General features: G+C 42.2%; 1 pseudogene; it reads left to right on the top strand.

The window, feature by feature from the left end:
* Nucleotides 1-900: 900 nt before the first annotated feature.
* Nucleotides 901-12,360, top strand: LOC118857746 (annotated as a pseudogene).
* Nucleotides 12,361-18,400: the final 6,040 nt, after the last annotated feature.

Genomic DNA, 18,400 nt, shown 5'->3' with positions numbered 1-18,400 from the left:
AGCATCAAGGTTCAAAACCAGTCCTTGTTGCTTACTACCTGTAAGACCCTGAGTAAGCCACTGAACTTCTCTAATCCCCAGGGCCTCATCTTTAAAATGAAGGGATTGGATTAGACCCCTAATGTTGTTCCAGCTCTAAATCGGCGGGACTCTGGTTTGCCCACTGTGCTTACAACAATCAAATGTTAATTCTGAACAAGCGGGCTGGAAACGTCCTTCCCAGCATTCAAGAAGTGCATGTTCCGAATTAGTATTTTTTGATTAACTTCGTTGGCCTGGGGGGATTCAGGAACCAAGAAGAAGTTATTTATTATAGTGTTTACAGACCCATTCTGGGCAGACTGTTAGAATTCTGATGCCCTCACAGTCTCTGTTCTGAAAAAGAAATGTTCATTTGATGTTAGCGATGATTGTTAACCAGTTCTGAGGGAAGAGGCTCTGGAAAGTTCAGAAAAAAATATTTTCAGATAGTTATTGCGCTGAGGGCTTCCCATTTTCCCAATAGGTGACTAGTCGTCTGAGTTGTGACATGACAGTTCTCTGTATTTTAGCCTTGATAAAGAATGGCTGTATTTTTATAAAGGGATCTACGGGCCTCTCCTCTCACTTGCCCCAGCATACTTCCCTGCTTCCCTCTGACCCATCCCAACGGGTAGCTAGAGAGGCCAACAGGAGCAGTTCCCAATGAACCATTGCCCTAAACCAGGGGTGGGGAACCTGCAGTGTGGCCCTCTAGGTCCTCAAGTGCAGCCCTCTGACTGAATCCAAACTTCACAGAACAGTTCCCCTTAGAAAAAGGATTCGTTCTGTAAAACCTGGACCCAGTCAAAAGGCCACACCCAAGGACCTAGAAGGTCACATGTGGCCTCGAGGCCCCAGGTCCCCCACCCCTGCAAAACCATGCCTGCCCTTATTGCTAAGTTCTTAACACCTATTAGATGCCTGGATGCCCATTCCTCACCCCTCCTCTCCACCCCCATAGAAGGTTACTCAGAATCCTGCTTCACTTTCACCATTGGCTCACTACCCACTTCCCAACAGTCACGGGTCATGAAAATGGCTGCTCCCACTGCTTGTATGAGCAAAGAATCACCATCTACAATCCGTCTGGTATGGATCACCAGGCCTAATCATTTACCTTGCTATTGTTGCCTGGGGTCCACCGTGCCTTACCATCGGCCTTGTGCTACCTGCAGACAGCGACGTGGTGAAGTGCATGGAGCACGCAGCTTGGAGTTAGGAATTTTGTTGTTATTCAGTTGCATCTGACTCTTCATGACCCCATTTGGGGTTTTCTTGGCAAAGATACTGGAGTGGTCTTGCCATTTCCTCCTACAGTTTATTTTACAGATGAGGAAACTGAGGTAAACAGGGTTAAATGACTTACCCAGAGTCACACAGTAAGTATCCGAGGCTAGATTTAAACTCAGATCTTTCTGATTCCAGACTTGGCATTCTACCCATTGCACCACCTACCCCAGTTAGGAGTATCTGAGTTCAAATCTAACCTCATACACTCACTAGCTGTGTGACCTTGGGCGAGTCACTTAACCTCTATTTGCCTCTGTTTCCTCTGCAAAATGAGGATGAAAATAGCACCTACCTCCCAGGGTTGTTGCAAGGATCAAATGAGATAACATTTGTAAAGCACTTAGCACAGTGCCTGGCACATAGTAGGCACTGTATAAATGCCAGGTGGTATTATTATTATTACTAATTAATTAATTAATTATAATTATTATAGTATATTTTTTATATTATGTAATAATTATAATTAATTATTAATTATTCTCTCTGGACTCCTGGGAAGTACTATCTGAGCTGCAGCTGTACACCAAGGATTCCTGGGCCTTGCCATCCATCTCGCAGCTGACTCCTCCTCTATGTGTTGTCTTCCTTAATTAGAGTATAAGGATTTGAGAACAGAGGCAGTCTCACTTTTCTCTTTGTATCTCCAGCACTTAGCATGGTGCTTGGGACATGTTTTTGTTTAGTCATTTTTGAGTTGTGTCTGACACTCTGTGACTCCATTTGGGGTTTTCTTGGCAGAGATACTGGAGTGGTTTGCCATTTCTTTCTCCAGCTCATTTGAAAGATCAGGAAACTGAGGCAAACAGGTTTAAGTGACTTGCCCAGGGTCACACAGCTCATAAGTGTCTGAGGCCAGATTTGAACTCAGGGAGATGAGTCTTCCTAATGTCTGGTCCAGCACTCTCTCTAGTTATTGCTCCACCTAGCTGCCCTGGCTGGCACACAGTAAACACTTAAAACATTGTTTCATTCACTAATTCATTCATTCATGTGGTGTTCTCATCGTTAATCTGTGATGCTAAAACAGCTCCAAATACCACTGTTTCCTTGAAGGGACTTCTGTGTAAGACCACTTCTCTTTGAAAACTAGGCTAAAGGCAGCTTGTGGCAGAGTGGATTGAATGCTAGACCCGGAATCAGGATGGCTCGAGTTCAAATCCTGTCTCAGTACTTACTAGCTGTCTGACTCCAGGCAAGTCAACAGAAATTATTAATCTCTCTCATTTTCAGTTTCCTCCTCTGTAAAATGGGGGTCATAATGATGCCCCTTTGTGAGGATCAAAGCACTTTGCAAACCTTAAAAGCTCCGAATAAATACTAGCTTTAAAAAACAAAGAAGAAAGCTGGGCTAAACGCTATTAGACATGGTCAATAAAACTGGTTGACCTCATTAGCCACTGTCAAACAGCATAAAAGATTCCTGCAGAGAACAGTATCTTCAGCCAACAGCCAAAAATATTCACTAAAGGAACCTATTTATAATAAAAGCTGAGCCAAAACTGAATCGGACAAATCGTACCAGATCCAGCAGACTTCAAGTGAAGTTGGACGGTTCTCCCTGGTCCACAGAATTCTGAGGAAGAGTCTCACTGTTGGTGTTCTGCCACATGGACGTTGATTCCGTAAGATATTTAGATGTTTAGAATGACAGAGGACCCTTGTCAAACCACATTCAGAGCACTGTTTCCAATTCTGGGTACTACATTTGGGGCAGCTAGGTGGCACAGTGCCTAAAGTGCCCGGCCTACCGTCAGGATAGATCTGAGTTCAAATCTGACTTCAGACATTTGCTAGCCGTGTGACTCTGGGTAAGTCATTTAACCTGCTTACCTCAGTTCATTCATATGTCAAATGAGGATCATAACAGCACCCACCTCCCAGGGTTGTTGCAAGGATCGGCTGAGATATTTGTAAAGAACTTAGCATGGTACCCAGAACGTGGTAAGTGCCATAAAAATGTTAACTATTCTTACTGCTCTCCTGACTTCCATTTGTACTTTTGGGTCAGAGGTCCTCAGTGAATGGCTGCTTTATCTCTTCGGGGCTCTATGGTTAACTCTGAGTGTCTAGCTTGGTGCTTTAATACTATACCTCTTGAGCCCCCACCAGTGTGCTTTCTTCCATGATTAACAGTAGATATTTATTAGTTGGCTATACTTAACTAGATTTTAGAAAGGGGTATTTGCTACAGTGGCATGTTTGGTACAAAATACCCCGCCAAAGTCAGTGACATACTGCCTCACAAATACCTACAAGTTCCAAGGGAAAGCAGGTTCAAATTTAGAGAGAAAATATGGCAAAGGTTCTGGGTGTTATGAAGTTCCATAAGATAATGTATGTAAAGCATTTTGCAAACCTTAATGTGCTCTACGAACGCTTGTTGTTTTTAGCCTCCATCCAGGCACCAGGCCTTCAATCTGGTGACGATTTCCCTGCCTGAACCTTCTGCTGTGCTCCTATGGAGCTGAAGCAATGTCTATAGAGCAATACAGGGGTGTGCTCATAAATATTTAACAACCATGCACTTCAGGGGGAGAGAATTGCAAGCGCACACACACTTTAACATTTAATCTTCGCTAACACTTTTAAAAGTCTAGAACTCAGGAAACAATAAACCAAACCCTAATTTATAGTGATTACCGACTTCGGAGGTATGAATGCTTACACTGAAAACTTAAAAATTGGCTCTTGCAAGCCAGTTAGAGCTGGCTCCAGCACAACTGGGCAAAGCTCCTAGAAGACCATTTGCTAGAGTCCTTAATATGTTCTATTTAGGTATGGTGTAGAACAGGGGTGGGGAACCTGTGGCCTTGAGGCCCCATGTGGCCCTCTGGGTCCTCAAGTGCAGTCTTTGAATCTAGAACAAATCCCCTTAATAAAAGGAATTTTAGCGTAAAACCTGGACTCAGTCAAAAGGCTGCACCCAAAACCCTAGAAGGCCACACGTGGCCTCCAGGTTGCAGGTTCCTTACCCCTGGTGTACTTTTGCTTATTCTCTTTGTTGGTCCTTGAATCTGTCTTCTCGGTCAGTTTGTCCTTGGCTCTCAATGCAGACACTGCCATTAGTGAATACTATCAAGACCAATGGGAAGACAGGATAACCCAAATCCTCCTGATCCTTCAAAGCTCACAGAGTCCACCTCCCCTGAAACATTCTCCTCCCTGTCCTCCAAGTGATTTCTCCTCAGAGGGTTCGCTGGAATATTCTGTCTTCTTTATTGCCAAGCACTCAAATCTCTCAGACCCAAACTAACTGGGAGTGATTGGATTTCCTTAGCCATCCCAACCCTGCCCCCCCAAAAGGGGAGAGAACAAAGAATTTATTAAAGACCTAATATGTGCCAGGAACTATGCTAAGCACTTTACAAATACTATTGCATTTAAATCTAACAATGACCCTGGATGGTAGGCATTATTATTATTTCTTTTTTACATTTGAGGAAACTGAGGAAGACAGAGCTAAATGTCTTGTCCAGGGTCAAATGACGAGTGTCTGGGTTCTCTGTCCCCAATAGCACCTAGCTGCCTCTGAGTCCACAGCAGTTCTAAGGAGTAAATCGTTAAGCCTGCAGCAACAGGGCCTGCTCACAGGACTTTTTCATAGCCCAGGTTTTCTATCACAGGCCATTGGGCCAGAATAACTCAACATCAGCTCTTCCTGCAAAAGCTATGAGTCAGATTCTGTTATAAAATCGATGTGGACCCCGGGGCCAAAAACCCGAAGTTAGAGTCTGAGCGTAGAACCAAGGTCTAAAACTCCTGAACCACATTGTCTGGAGAATACCCAGACAAGGTCAATGTAACTTAATAGCTCAACAGTAAGGGGACAATTAAGTCTTGTAGTTTCTTGATAATACAGAGAAGGGAAAAATTTAAAGAAGAAAATTATTGCATCCCTGAAAAATCAGTTTTTCCATTTTTAACCTTTCAGGCTAAGAAGAGTTGCTGTGGCCAAAAACCAAATGTATAACCTGCTTAACTTAAGAATGAATTTCTCCAAACTTCTCCAGGCTGGAGCTGAAATCACAGGGCCTAGACTCAGAGCCTTTCTGACTTGGTAAGGCCTGCAAAAACTTGCCCTCCCCTAAAGAGCCCAGTATCATCTTCATGCCATGATGAAGCATTAGAGTAAAATTTTTAGTGCATCAAGAGAGGTAGAGGAGTGTAGTGGTTAGAGGGCTGACCTTGGCATTGTAAGAAAGCCTAAGGTCAGGGCAGCTAGGTGGCACGGTAGATAGAGTGTGGGGTCCGGAGTCAGAAAGATCTTTCTGAGTTCAAATTTGCTCTCAGACATTTACTAGCTGTGTGACCCTGGGCAAATCACTTAACCCTGTTTGCCTCAGTTTCCTCATCTGTCAAATGAGCTGGAGAAGGAAATGGCAAACCACTGCCGTATCTCTGTCAAGAAAACTCTAAGTGGATTCATGAAGAGTCAGACACGACTTAACAACAACATGAAGTTCTATTTCTGACTGTAACCATGGGTAATCTCAGGCAACATTTTAAGACCAAATCATTGATAAGTTGCTAATCTGCATCAGGGCAGGGGTGTGCTGGTAAATGTTTAACAACTGGCTTTCTGGAAGAATAGTGTGCCCATGACACACTTTTTAAGTTTAATCTGCATTTAAAAATAAATATTTTCTCCACCACTATCTTAAGTCTAGACAATCAGCAAAACGATGAATCAAGTCCTGATTTGTAGCCTTTGCCACTTTCTGAGGCGTGAATGCTCATGCTGAAAATTTAACAGCTGTTTTTTGGAAGTTGGTTAGAGCTGGCTCCATCACCCCCTGCATCAGCGGGAAAAGTTTTCATGCCAAAGAATTCACCAGACAAGAAAATCAAAGTTCTGAACATATATATGTTATATATGTCCACATATAATGTATACACATATGTGCACATACGTATTCATGTTCAGAACTTTTACGTGTGTGTATGCATATACATATACATAAATATGGATGTATGTATGAGTTTGTGTGTGTGTTTAGGCTATGTAAAAGTTAACCAGTAAATTAGGAGTTCACCTGCTCATCTATACATTTATACACATACGCACACACAGATGCACATGTCTGCGTCTGTGTGTATAAATACAAAATGTATGCATGGATATGTACACTTAGCCTCCTCAGTTCCCCCCAGTTAGCTGTCCCTGGTTGTGGGTGCTTTATGGATCGGAATCTTCTTCAAACCTTAACTCACAAGTCCCCAGTGATGTATTTTACTTTCTTACCAGCCTAGTTATAGAACATAGTTCATAAGAAAGACATTTTAATTAAATGGCCGTGTAATTAAAGTAACAATAGAACTGTGTCCCCATAGACCTTGAGCCCACTCTCCCACAAATACGTACATTCTCTAACTTCCTTATGGGCCTCACTGAACAGCAGGCATGTCCTGATTTCTCCACACAATCTGTCTTTAACCACACCACAATCACAGGCCTCACTGAACAGCAGGCCCATTGCTCCTACCGATTCACTGCCCACCCCCACCCCTCGACTCAATATCCTAACTTCCTCATATATGCACCACCATAACAACAGGTGTGTCCATGAACTTGTGTTTCTCACTGGAACAGGTGGTGTGTCCATGTGATGGAATGCTAGCCTCTGCCCCCAAATCCAACTCTCATATTTAAACAGGTGTGTACACGCACTCATCTACAATAACAACATCTATTTGGCCCAAGACAAGACCATAATACCTAATTATTCATCTGGACCAGACAGGACCACAATAGCTAGCCAATTAGAAAGCAGCATGACCAGGATGTTTGACCATCAAACCATACAAGGGGTTTCCCCTAAGACAGCGCCTTTGCAATAACAGTAATGCTCCGACCCAAAGTAAACTTATGATGTAGAAAGCCTTATTATAATATCATTATCATACAAAATGCCCCTCCCCCCAGTTCGTTATTTTTTTGTATGCACAGTGGATAACTGCATGCTCAGTTCCACTGAGGCTGGGACTCCTACCCCATTACTGAATCCCTTGACAAACCCTTCCTGCCTTTTTAATATTCACAGTTTCTGTTGTGTAATCAGCATCATTACATTATAAAATTGCCTATCTTGTTTAACTGAGTTGCTGGTTCCTTTTGGAACTCAGCCTACTGGAGTTGTCATTCCCAATAAATGCCTTTATTTGACTTGGAGGTGGTCTGTGTCTGAATTCTTTCAGACAACCCCACAACACACCATAAAACCACAACATGTTCTATGTACACATCTACTATGAATGCTGTGATGATAGCTTTTCCAACAGCACTCAGGTACCTCCACCAACCAATGGAGGCATGATGTGGTTAAGCCTTTTCCAAGGTCTTATATACACCAAAGTATTTGTAGAGTATAGATAAATAGATGTATATGTGTGTATATACACACGCATATGCATATAAAGGTCTGTCTGTCCGTATATATATATATGTATATGTGTATAAGTATCTATACCATATAAATTATGTACTATGTAAACTACATACTATACAAACTATATATACATATACATACACATATACACACAAATACATACACTATATAAACTCTTCCCTCCGATGCAGTGGGGTGATAGAGCCAGCTCTAACCCACTTCCAAAAGACAATTGTTGGATTTTCAGTATAAGCATTTATGCCTCAGAAATGAGCAAATACTACAAATCAGGTCTTGATTCATTATTTTGCTGACTGTCTAGACTTAAGCAAGCGATGGCAAAAAATGTTTAAAAATGCAGATTAAACTTTAAAATTGTGTCAAGGGTACATTACTTTTCCAGAAATCCAGTTGCTAAACATAAATATTTTGGGTAAATATATAAATATTTTATATATTATGTGTATTTATATATGTATGATATGTATGTATATCTGTAGAATCAAAGGAATGAAACAAAGGGAACATGAAGCCAGTGAAATATTACTGTTCTGTAAGTAGTGATTATTAGAGTAAATACACATAGAGAATAGCAAAGAAACCCATTTATCTGAATCCTAGCAAAATAGAAATCAGAAAAGGTATACTTAGGAGAATAGATACTGGACAACACAGAATAAAGGAGCTCTTCCATTGGGAGTGAGATAACTAAACTCAACCAAGAGAGAGTATCTTAGATCTCAAAGGGAATACTCCCTAAAGTCTCTAGAGTAGCATACTGGGAAAGAGGACAGTCTGGAGACTGCTGGCTTTTTCCATGTCTTCCCAGAGTCTGTTCTTTCAGCAACCTGAAGTGGGGCTGGCCGATTCCATCTTCCCTCTTGAAGATAGAAGCCAGAAGCCCAAAGCCACTTGAAGCTTGATGAGTCCTGAAGAAGACAGGTGCTCCAAGAGCCCCAAAGTAGGACTGGCCCTGGAGCTCTCTCGTCTCTGACCTCTGACTTCTCACCAACTCCACTCCCATAGTGCAGGGCCTTCATCTCCATGAATAAAAGAGAACCCCATACCAATCTGCCTTGGGAATGGGGTTTCACAGAGAAGCACAGGAAGATTACATGGCCTGATTCCAAGTGAAATTAGTAGAACCAGGAAAATATATTCAATGGTTACCATAGTGTAAATGGACAGAGCAACCATAAAACAAACAAAACTGAATGCTGTGAAATGGTCAAAAACCAGTCTTGGTACTCACAAAGAAATATGAGATTTTTGTAGAGGTGGGCAACTATGAATGTGGAGCACTGCATAGAATATTATATTTTTTAATGTGTTGGTTAGTTTTGTTGAATTTTTTCTTTCTCTTTTATTCTTTGTTATAAGGCATGACTCTCTGGAAGAAGGAGGGAAAGAAATACATTGGAAAATGTGGGTGATGTAAAAACAAAAGAAAGCTGTAAATGTTTTTTTTTAAAAGAAAAAACAGAAAAGAAGCTTCCTACAGTTTTCTTTGTAGCCTCTTTCTACAATCTTAAAAGGAGGTGTTATCTTTAGAACCACCTGCAATTCAATCTTCCCTCTCCTGGAAGTGCTCTGCTTAGTCAAACTATAATAGCAGAGAAGAAGATAGAGTGGCATTTTCTGGCAATCACTACGAGGCTTTTGTGTAATCTTTTTAGCCTGGATTCTTTCAAGCAAATTGCTGTAAAGTTCTATTTTTCCCCAGGATGAACTAGGAAGTATCAAAGCCTTTGCTGAGATCAGAGCTGCCTTTTGACCTCTTCTTGGAATTCCTCTCTCTTTTTCTAAATTCTGATTCTTCTTGACTTTAACTGAACTACTTTCCTCTCTTCTGGATCTCTCAGTTCAACTGTCACCTAACTTATGATGCGATACCCATTTTAGCATTCTGGCCTGGCATAGGGTAGGTGCTTAATAAAAGCTTATTGGTTAACTTTGGGAATTGTCATGCCCCCTTGACTAAGATAAGTCCTCCCAGGGATCCATCTCCTCAAACATAAAAAAGATTAAGAGATTGTGGTCAGCAAACTTTTAATCTCACTTCACCAACTCCTATAATCTATGTAAAACAGCAATGACTAAATTCTAAAGGGCTGTGTAGGCAAATAGCAACCGAACTGGCCATTGAATTATCAGATGGGTTTTGAACCTTTTTCCACATTGACATACAATATGTCAATAAATAATCCACAAAATATGAATGTACCTTCAGCTCTGCAAGATAAATGAGAAAAATTTGAAGTGCAAACAAGCAATTTAACTTAATGGTATAATAAAGAAATAGAAATAGAGATATAACTAGGGATATTTTCACCTAGGGCAAATATTTGGAGGGTGGGGTTTGGTGGCCAGGGCACAAAAAACGGTTAGAGCAGGGGTTTATTCACACCAGGAAAGAGCCTCTTGGTGCAGCTCTTGTCCTCAGGAGGCTGAGTGATGGAACCCTGGGGATGATGATCCTCTCCTGTGGTCTTGCCTTCCCTCGAACTCCTTTAGAACAGTGTTCTTAACCTTTTTTTGTGTCATGGACCTCTTTGGTAGTCTAAAGAAGCTTATGACCCCCACTGTCAGAATAATGTATTTCAATACGTAATTTTTTTTAAAAAATAGGATTACAAAGGAAGCCAAACATATTGAAATATAGTTATCAAAATATTTTTCCTGACTTGGCCATACAATCATATGTGTGATTTATTTTTTGAATTTTATTTTGTTTTTAATGTATGGACTAAAACAAGTATTTCTATAACATGGTACAATAAAAAACCACAAACCCCAGGCTAAGAACCCTTTCCTAGAGAAGGAAAACAGTGTCTGCCTCTCCCCTGATGCTACGTCAGCTATAATCGATCTGGTCAGCACAATGGTGAGGGGAGGAGAGGAAAAGTGAAGGAAGGGATGAGCCATGGAGGGGAGGGGAGGAGAGGGAACGGAAGGGTGATTCACTTGCCTCACAGTGAAACAAGTTGATGGAGGACCATGAGGCAGACATGGGAATAGCAGTTGCTACAAGAAGAAATGGAACCTTCCCCTTCCCCCACAACCAAACACTGGCAACCATAAGACAAAACCAAATTTTTTTCTAGCCTAGTTATGACCCAGGGCCTGAATCTTATTCCTTAACATAGGAAATAAAGGGAGAGGAATCAGCAAGGTCAAAGAAGATCAGGAGAGGTAAAACATGCACAAATACTTTATAAGAAAAGGTGATTTTTTGCTTCTAAATTTAGTTAGCCTTAGCTCCTGGGAAGCTGATTAAAAAAACAGTAATAACATAGAGGAAAAGGTCAAGATGTGGGTATTCTTCTCCAGGCTGCACTCTAGATCTCCTTTACCATTCTCCAATTCTGCATCCTGAAGCCTTTCAGTGTAGCCTTGGAATCCACCCATTACACGTACCCTTTGCCCTCGTGGCCTCTCTCCCCGACTGAATGGTCTAAAGCAGGCACCGAGGCCAGCCATGGGTATGGCCCTTCTGGACTGCACTCTAGATTTTCTCCACCATCCTCACGCACAACGTCCCTTTGGTCCTCTCTGCTTTCGGATTCCTTTTATGCATTTTCTTCTCTCCATTAGAATGTAAGCTCCTTGTGCATGGGCGGGCCAGAAGTGCTTGGTTCTCTTTCCGGGGCTTCTGCCTGACCCTCCCGGCCCCCTCACCTTCCGCTGCTGCCCAGGACGTATCACAACCTCAGCCTTCAGAAAGTGCATCGGACGCCCTCAAGCTGGGGCGCCCTCAAGCTGGGACGCCTCCGCTAACCGCAAGTTCAAGGGCAAAGTGGTGGTGAACGGGAAGGTTCTGGCAAATGATTCAGACTTTCTTGAACCTCATAAAGAACTGATAATCTGCAAATATTATGAGAAAAGACTATTGGACTTCTGCTCCATATTTAAGCTGAAAATGCCAAGGTCTCTTGTATGCAAGTCAAGCGTTTTTACCTCAATAACTCAGTGCTGAAACATCACCCTCGGATAATAATGCTTACTTGTGCATTTTGGGCATGCAAAGTAGATGAATTTCATGTGTTCAGTGCACAGTTTGTTGGAAATCTTCGGGAGAGCCCTCTTGGGCGGGAAAAGGCACTCGAACAAATTTTGGACTATGAACTCTTACTTATTCAGCTCCTTAATTTCCACCTTATTGTCCACAATCCCTACCGGCCATTTGAGGGTTTTCTCATTGACTTGAGGACTCATTATCTAGTACTAGAGAACCCAGTAGTATTAAGGAAAACAGATGATGATTTTCTTAACAGAATTGCTTTGACAGATGCTTACCTTTTATATACACTTTAACAGCTTGCTCCACCATTTTATGCAGTGCCTCCAAGGCTGGAATGAACATGGAAAATTACTTACCAGAAAATCTTTTGTGAAAAGAGAGAGAAAAGAGAATCGTATCTATTTGTCACAGTTATTAGATATAATGAAATGCCTGAAAACCTTAGTAAAGAAGTATGAACCACCAAGGCCTGAGGAAGTTGCTGCCCTAAAACAGAAACTAGAGAAGTGACACAGTGCCGAACCAGCATTTAATATAAATGTAAAGAAGAGGAAAGGTTATGGAGAGGATGAGTATACCACAAGGAAATCTAATGTGGAGGAGGAAGAATGGACCGATGATGATCTTGTAGATTCCCTATAACATAGGGTGTTACCGAAAGTGTTATGTTGGAACATTTAAAGTTAACTCCTGAGTTCTGAGTTGTAAAATTTATTGATTCCACTGAGAGACAGGATTTATTTATCTTGGTTCAAAAGTGTACAGTGAAAATGATTTTCTTTTATTAAACTTTTTCTATTAAAACAAAAAAGAAAAAGAAGCTCATTGAGAGCAGGGACTGTCTTTCTTTATACCCATTACTTAGACGATGTTTGACACATAGTAAGTACTTAATAAATGTCAGTTGACTTACTAAGCAATGGTCTCTTGATGTTTTATTGACATCTCATTAAGAAAAGTCACTCTCCCAAGACCATGGAACTTTTCAGCCCTACACTAGAACCCAAATGAACTGGATTCAAATGCTGCCTCCATCATTTATGAGCTTGTGACCTTGGGAAAGTCACTTTAACTTCTCTAAGCCTCAGTTTCTCTGTCCACAAAACAAGGAGGAGCTATCAGATGATCTATCTCTAAAGTCCATTCTAGCTCTAAAATGCAGATTCTATATTTTTCATGTGTTTATGTGTATATATGTCATCTGTGTTGTCTCCCTCAGTAAAACGTAAGCTCCTTGAGGTCAGGAGCTGCTTCATCTTTGTCTTTATATCTCCAGTGCCTACTAGAGGGTCTGACACAATTCAGTTGTTTCAGTCATGTCTGACTCTTCATGACCCCATTTTGGGGTTTTCTTGGCAAAGATACTGGAGGGTTTGCCATTTCCTTCTCCAGCTCATTTTTACAGATGAGGAAACTGAGGCAAACAGTGGTAAATGATTTGCCCAGGGTCGCACAGCTAGTAAATGTCTGAGACTGGATTTGAATTTATGAAGACGAGTATTTCTGATTCCAAGCCCAATGCTCTATCCCACTGTGCCACCTAGCTGTCCACCTGGCACTTAATCAATGTCTTTTGAGGGAATGAGTGATTTGTCTATAGATAATCCCACTGTAGAACCACTGCCTAGAAGTTATTGGGCTTCCTGGCATTCATCTTGAGAAATACCAAATCTCATTCACAATTCTCAAATATGACAGCCTTTGCTTTAGTATAATAACGTGATGCAGACCAGTCACTCATTAATGCCTGCTGGAGCCATAACCCAGGAGTAAATACTGTTAATATTACCAGCTAGAATTCTCAGTTACAACCATGGTTACTGTCATAAAAATTGACAGGCAATCACCTAGAAAATGATGGCACTAGATTGAATCTGTCCCTTGCCAAAAGGCCCCTGGTCAGCACTGCAGCCCCATTGGTCAAGTCAGCCGATGATTATTTATTGAACGATTATGGAGAGCTGAGATTATGAAGGAAAAAAGTAGACAAGATCATTTCAATAAAGAAGGTTGAAGGAAGTCTATGACCTGTTGATTCAAAAAGAATAGTCAGTTCATTTAATAAAGCAGTCCCCTGAGCTCTGCTTTGCTGAACTGGGTTAGAAAAAAATATTCTTGTACAAGTCCAAGATGTATCAGCATTCAACTAAGGTATTAAACTTGCTGCTCCTGCCAGTTCCACAAAGTATAATGCTCTCAAAAAGACACAAGACTATATTTTCTATGGAAGGGTTTCCCATCAAATAACTAGTCCTGAGGGTCACTTGGTCTTTCCTTTCAACATGAGGTCTTAGGTAAAGCAACCTAAGTCTCACGGATTTTTGATGGTTAGTTCCTTGCTTTTTAACCAGTTATCACACAGGAGTCTTAACTAGCTCAGTGTCTAGCACATCAGTTCAGTTCAGTCGATTTCAGTTGGGTCCAACTCTCCATGATCCCATTTGGGGTTTTCTTGGCAAGGATACTGGAATGGTTGGCCATTTCCTTCTCTAGTTCATTTTGCAAATGAGGAAACTGAGGCAAACAGGGTTAAGTGATTTTGCCATTGTTACACAGCCAGTAAGATGATTCTTCCTGACTCCTGACCTAGCCCTCTATCCACCTAGATGTCTGGTCTAGCATACAGTAAGGACTTAATAAATATCGACTCATTAGCAACTTCATGGTCTAAGACAAACCACAAAATGCCCCCAGAGTAAACACAACCTCAAATTAACTTTTTTTCAGAGAAATTCAATTGTTGGGGAAGACATCTAGGAAGAATGGCCTCATACAGGGAAGAAACTCCAGGATGCTGCCCTATTATGGGCAGGCAGAGACCTCAGGACACTGGCCAGTACTAGAACTCCTAGGGTACCACAAGGGCACTGCTAGGGAGATTGCCATCAAAGTAAAGGAGAGCAGAATAGGTCTGGACTGGGGAGAAGTTTACCAGGGATGCAGAAGCCCAAAACATTCAATATGGTAGCTTTCTATTTTAACTAATAATTCTCATTCATTATGTACCAAGTGCAATTGTTTCTACTCCGCTGGAATAGCAAAAAATGTCAATGCCCTCTAAGTGTTGGTCCCCTGGGGGAAAGTTCCAGCCATCTCACCCTAGTTGTAACTCTGCATCACATCTCTCCACTGTCCCATTTTGTACCATTGTCATTTTTCTCCTTTCTTTCCCTTCTTTTCCCTTTTGCCTCTTCTTTGTGTATTACAGATCAACAAGGAGTCAACAGTCTCTCTCTCTCTCCCTCTCCCTCTCCCTCTCTCCCTCTCTCTCCCTCTCTCCCTCTCTCTCCCTCTCTCTCCCTCTCTCTCCCTCTCTCTCCCTCTCTCCCTCTCTCTCCCTCCCTCTCCTTCCCTCTCCCTCTCTCTCCCTCCCTCTCCCTCTCTCTCTCTCTCTCTCTCTCCCTCCATCTCCCTCCCTCTCCCTCCCTCCCTCTCCCTCCCTCTCCCTCCCTCTCCCTCCCTCTCCCTCTCTCTCTCTCTCTCTCTCTCTCTCTCTCTCCCTCTCTCTCTCTCTCTCCCTCCCTCTCCCTCCCTCTCTCTCCTTCCCTCCCTCCCTCCCTTCCCCTTTTTCTCCCTCCCTCTCTACCTCTTTCTCTCTCCCCCTTCCTCCTCCCTTCTTCTCTCTGGAGTAACAGGTTAATGTTGGCTCCCCAAACTTAGGCAAGAATTCAGCTAGCAGCTATATACTGTTCTCATCTAAGGAGGCTCTTTTTCTGGTACCAAAGGGGAGAATGTGCTATTTGGGGAAGAAAGGAAACTGAGCCAAGGAAAATCTAAACTCATATTTTCTAAACTGAGGAATGAGACTCAAGTCATTCCTTACTGGGAAAGGTTTGTAGCCCTGTCATTAGGGCCATTTAAAACCTAACTACACAGGAGCCCTAGAAGGCATGCTGTGGGGGAAACCTTTTATGAGAATGTTAATGTTTTTGTTATTACATAATTAAGTCCCATGATATGTTGGAGGCAAGTGAAACTGATGCCCTTCTAAGCTTTATCTTTCTCATAATTACCCTCAGTAACATTGGGAAGCTTTAATTACAGTGTGTCCATCAATGGGGGGTGTTGGTGGGAGGAGAACAAAGTTTGGAAGCTCAAAGACTGATGTCTCAATCATATTCCCCTGGATCCCTTCTCTCACCTTGTGTTTGCCTGTTTGAGGAGCAGCCACCCACCTGCACCCCATGTAGCAGGCCTGCTCATCTGAGTGGGATCTTCCAATCAAATAACCCCTGCAGCAGTACCCACTATGCATAAGTAGTGCTTGGGTTCAGAACACTCTAGGTGTCAATTACCAACTTTGTTTCACCTATGATTCATTGATACTGAGGTTTATTTGTATTGTGACCATCCCACACAAGAATATGGTTCAGGGACAGTGATCCAGAAGCACAAGATGTTTCTCCCAAAGGTGGATTTGCTTTAAGCAGTTTTATGTTGCCTCATTTCCCCTGGCTCCTGGTACTTCCACGATGTAGTTAGAGGACCTTGGATTTTTTTTGGAGTACTCTCAATGCTTTGATGTTTTAACAATTCTGTGATCTCAAAGATGACAAAGTACTTTCTCCAATGATAAAGATTGCAATCCAATGAATCAATCCATTCACCAACAAGCATTTATTAAGCATCTATACTTTGTTCCAAAACGCTAGGGATACAAAGACAGAAATGAAAGTCCCTGGCCTTAAGGAGCTTGCTCTTGTCCATGTCTTCCTGTAAATCCACTACAAACAGTCCCCCCAGCGTGTTAGAGGAAATGCCTTGATTATTTTATCACTGCATAGATAACAATGGAACACTTGGGCTGTTCCTTGATTTTTGATCAGTCAGCAGATATTTAATTTAAAAATCTTCAATGTCAACCACTGTGGTAATCTCTGGGGAGGAAGGAAGGAAGGAAAGAAGGAAGGGAGGAAGGGAGGAAGGAAGGAAGGGAGGGAGGAAGGGAGGAAAGAAGGGAGGGAGGAAGGGAGGAAGGAAGGGAGGGAGGAAGGGAGGAAGGAAGGGAGGGAGGGAGGAAAGGAGGAAAGAAGGGAGGGAGGGAGGAAGGAAAGAAGGAAGGAAAGAAAGAAGGAAGGAAAGAAGGAAGGAAAGAAAGAAGAAAGGAAGGAAGGAAGAAAGGAAGGGAGGGACGGATGGAGGAAAGGAGGGAGGAAGGAAGGGAGAGATGGAGGAAAGGAGGAAGGAAGGAAGGAGGGAAGGAAGGAAGGAAAGAAGGAAAGAAGGAAAGAAAGAAGGAAGGAAGGAAAGAAGGAAGGAAGGGAGGGATGGAGGAAAGGAGGAAGGAAGGAAAGGAAGAAGGAAGGAAGGAAGGAAAGAAGGAAGGAAGAAGGAAGGAAAGAAGGAAGGAAGGAAAGAAGGAAGGAAATAAGGAAGAAGGGAAAGAAGGAAGGACGGAAGGGAGGAAGGAAGGGAGGAAGGAGGAAGGAAGGAAGGGAGGAAGGAAGGAAAGAAAGAAAGGAGGAAGGGAGAGAGGAAGGAAGGAAAGAAAGAGTTCCAGCCTTGCCCTCAAGGAATTTACATTCTAAATAGAAAACAGCATGAGTCTCTGTGTCAGTCTCATCTGTCTGTCTGTCTAGCTATCACCTACAAAATAAATACAAACCAGATACAAGATAACCTTTAAGCGGAAGATACTAGCACATGCAGGAATCAGGCAAGGCTCCATACAGAAGATGATGCTTGAGTTGAGGCTTAAAGCAAACCAGAATTTAGAAAAGCCAAGGTCCCCTACTACATCCTGAGCCACTGCCAGTCGTCTTGACCTTTGTCTTGCCACTGTACCCCAATGACTTTAGAAGACAGGGTGAAGCTGACAACTCTGTGCAGCCCTGCCTCACTCAAATCCAATTTACACGTTAAGTCAAGACATCACCCTCACGATGTCGTTGGGCCTCTTCAAGAACAAAAGACAAACAGCATCAACAAAACAAACCAGAGATGAAGAGGTAAGGTGAGCTCACATTTCAGAGTGCAAATGTACAGAGGTTGAAAATAAAGTCAGTTTGACTGAACTGTATGGTAAGTGGTCGTGGTTGGAGGAAGGGTGCAATATGTAATGAGCCTAGAAAGGTAAGACAGGGTCTGGGTTGTATTAGGCTTTAAATGTACAACAGAGGATTTTATATTTGATCTTAGATGTAACAGGGAGCCAAGCCACTGAGGTTTATCGAATAGGAAGGTGGCATGGTCAGATCCACACTTTAGGAAGATTACTTTGGTGGCTGTGTTGGTAGATGGATTGGAACAGAGAGATATTTGAGGCAGGAAGATTGGATAAGAAGCCATTGCAAAAGTCTAACCTAGAGGTTATGAGAGTCCAAATTGGATAAAAAGTTAATTTTTTTACTCACACAACAAATTGGGTGTTAGTCAACAGAAGATGTATGTAGGAGATGTCGTAGAGGCAGAAATAACATGATTTAGCCATCTATTGGATAGGTGGGGTGAGTTCAAGTTGGGAATGAATAAGCACACCAAAGCTGTGAACCTCAGTGAGTGGAAGAACTCTGATTCCTTAACAGACGAAGGAATATTTGAAAGAGGAGTGGATTTGGGGAAGAGGAAAATGATTTCTGTTTGGAGCATATTGCGTTTGAGGTACCCAGATTATCCAGTCTGAAATGACCATTAGGCAGTTGCTGATTCTCGAGTGGAGCTCATCATTGTAACAGAACGGTTG

Source organism: Trichosurus vulpecula, chromosome 7, assembly GCF_011100635.1.
Source record: "Trichosurus vulpecula isolate mTriVul1 chromosome 7, mTriVul1.pri, whole genome shotgun sequence".
Taxonomy (NCBI): Eukaryota; Metazoa; Chordata; class Mammalia; order Diprotodontia; family Phalangeridae; genus Trichosurus; species Trichosurus vulpecula.
The sequence above is the reverse complement of the archived record's forward strand: the minus strand, read 5'-3'. Positions and strand labels throughout refer to the sequence as shown.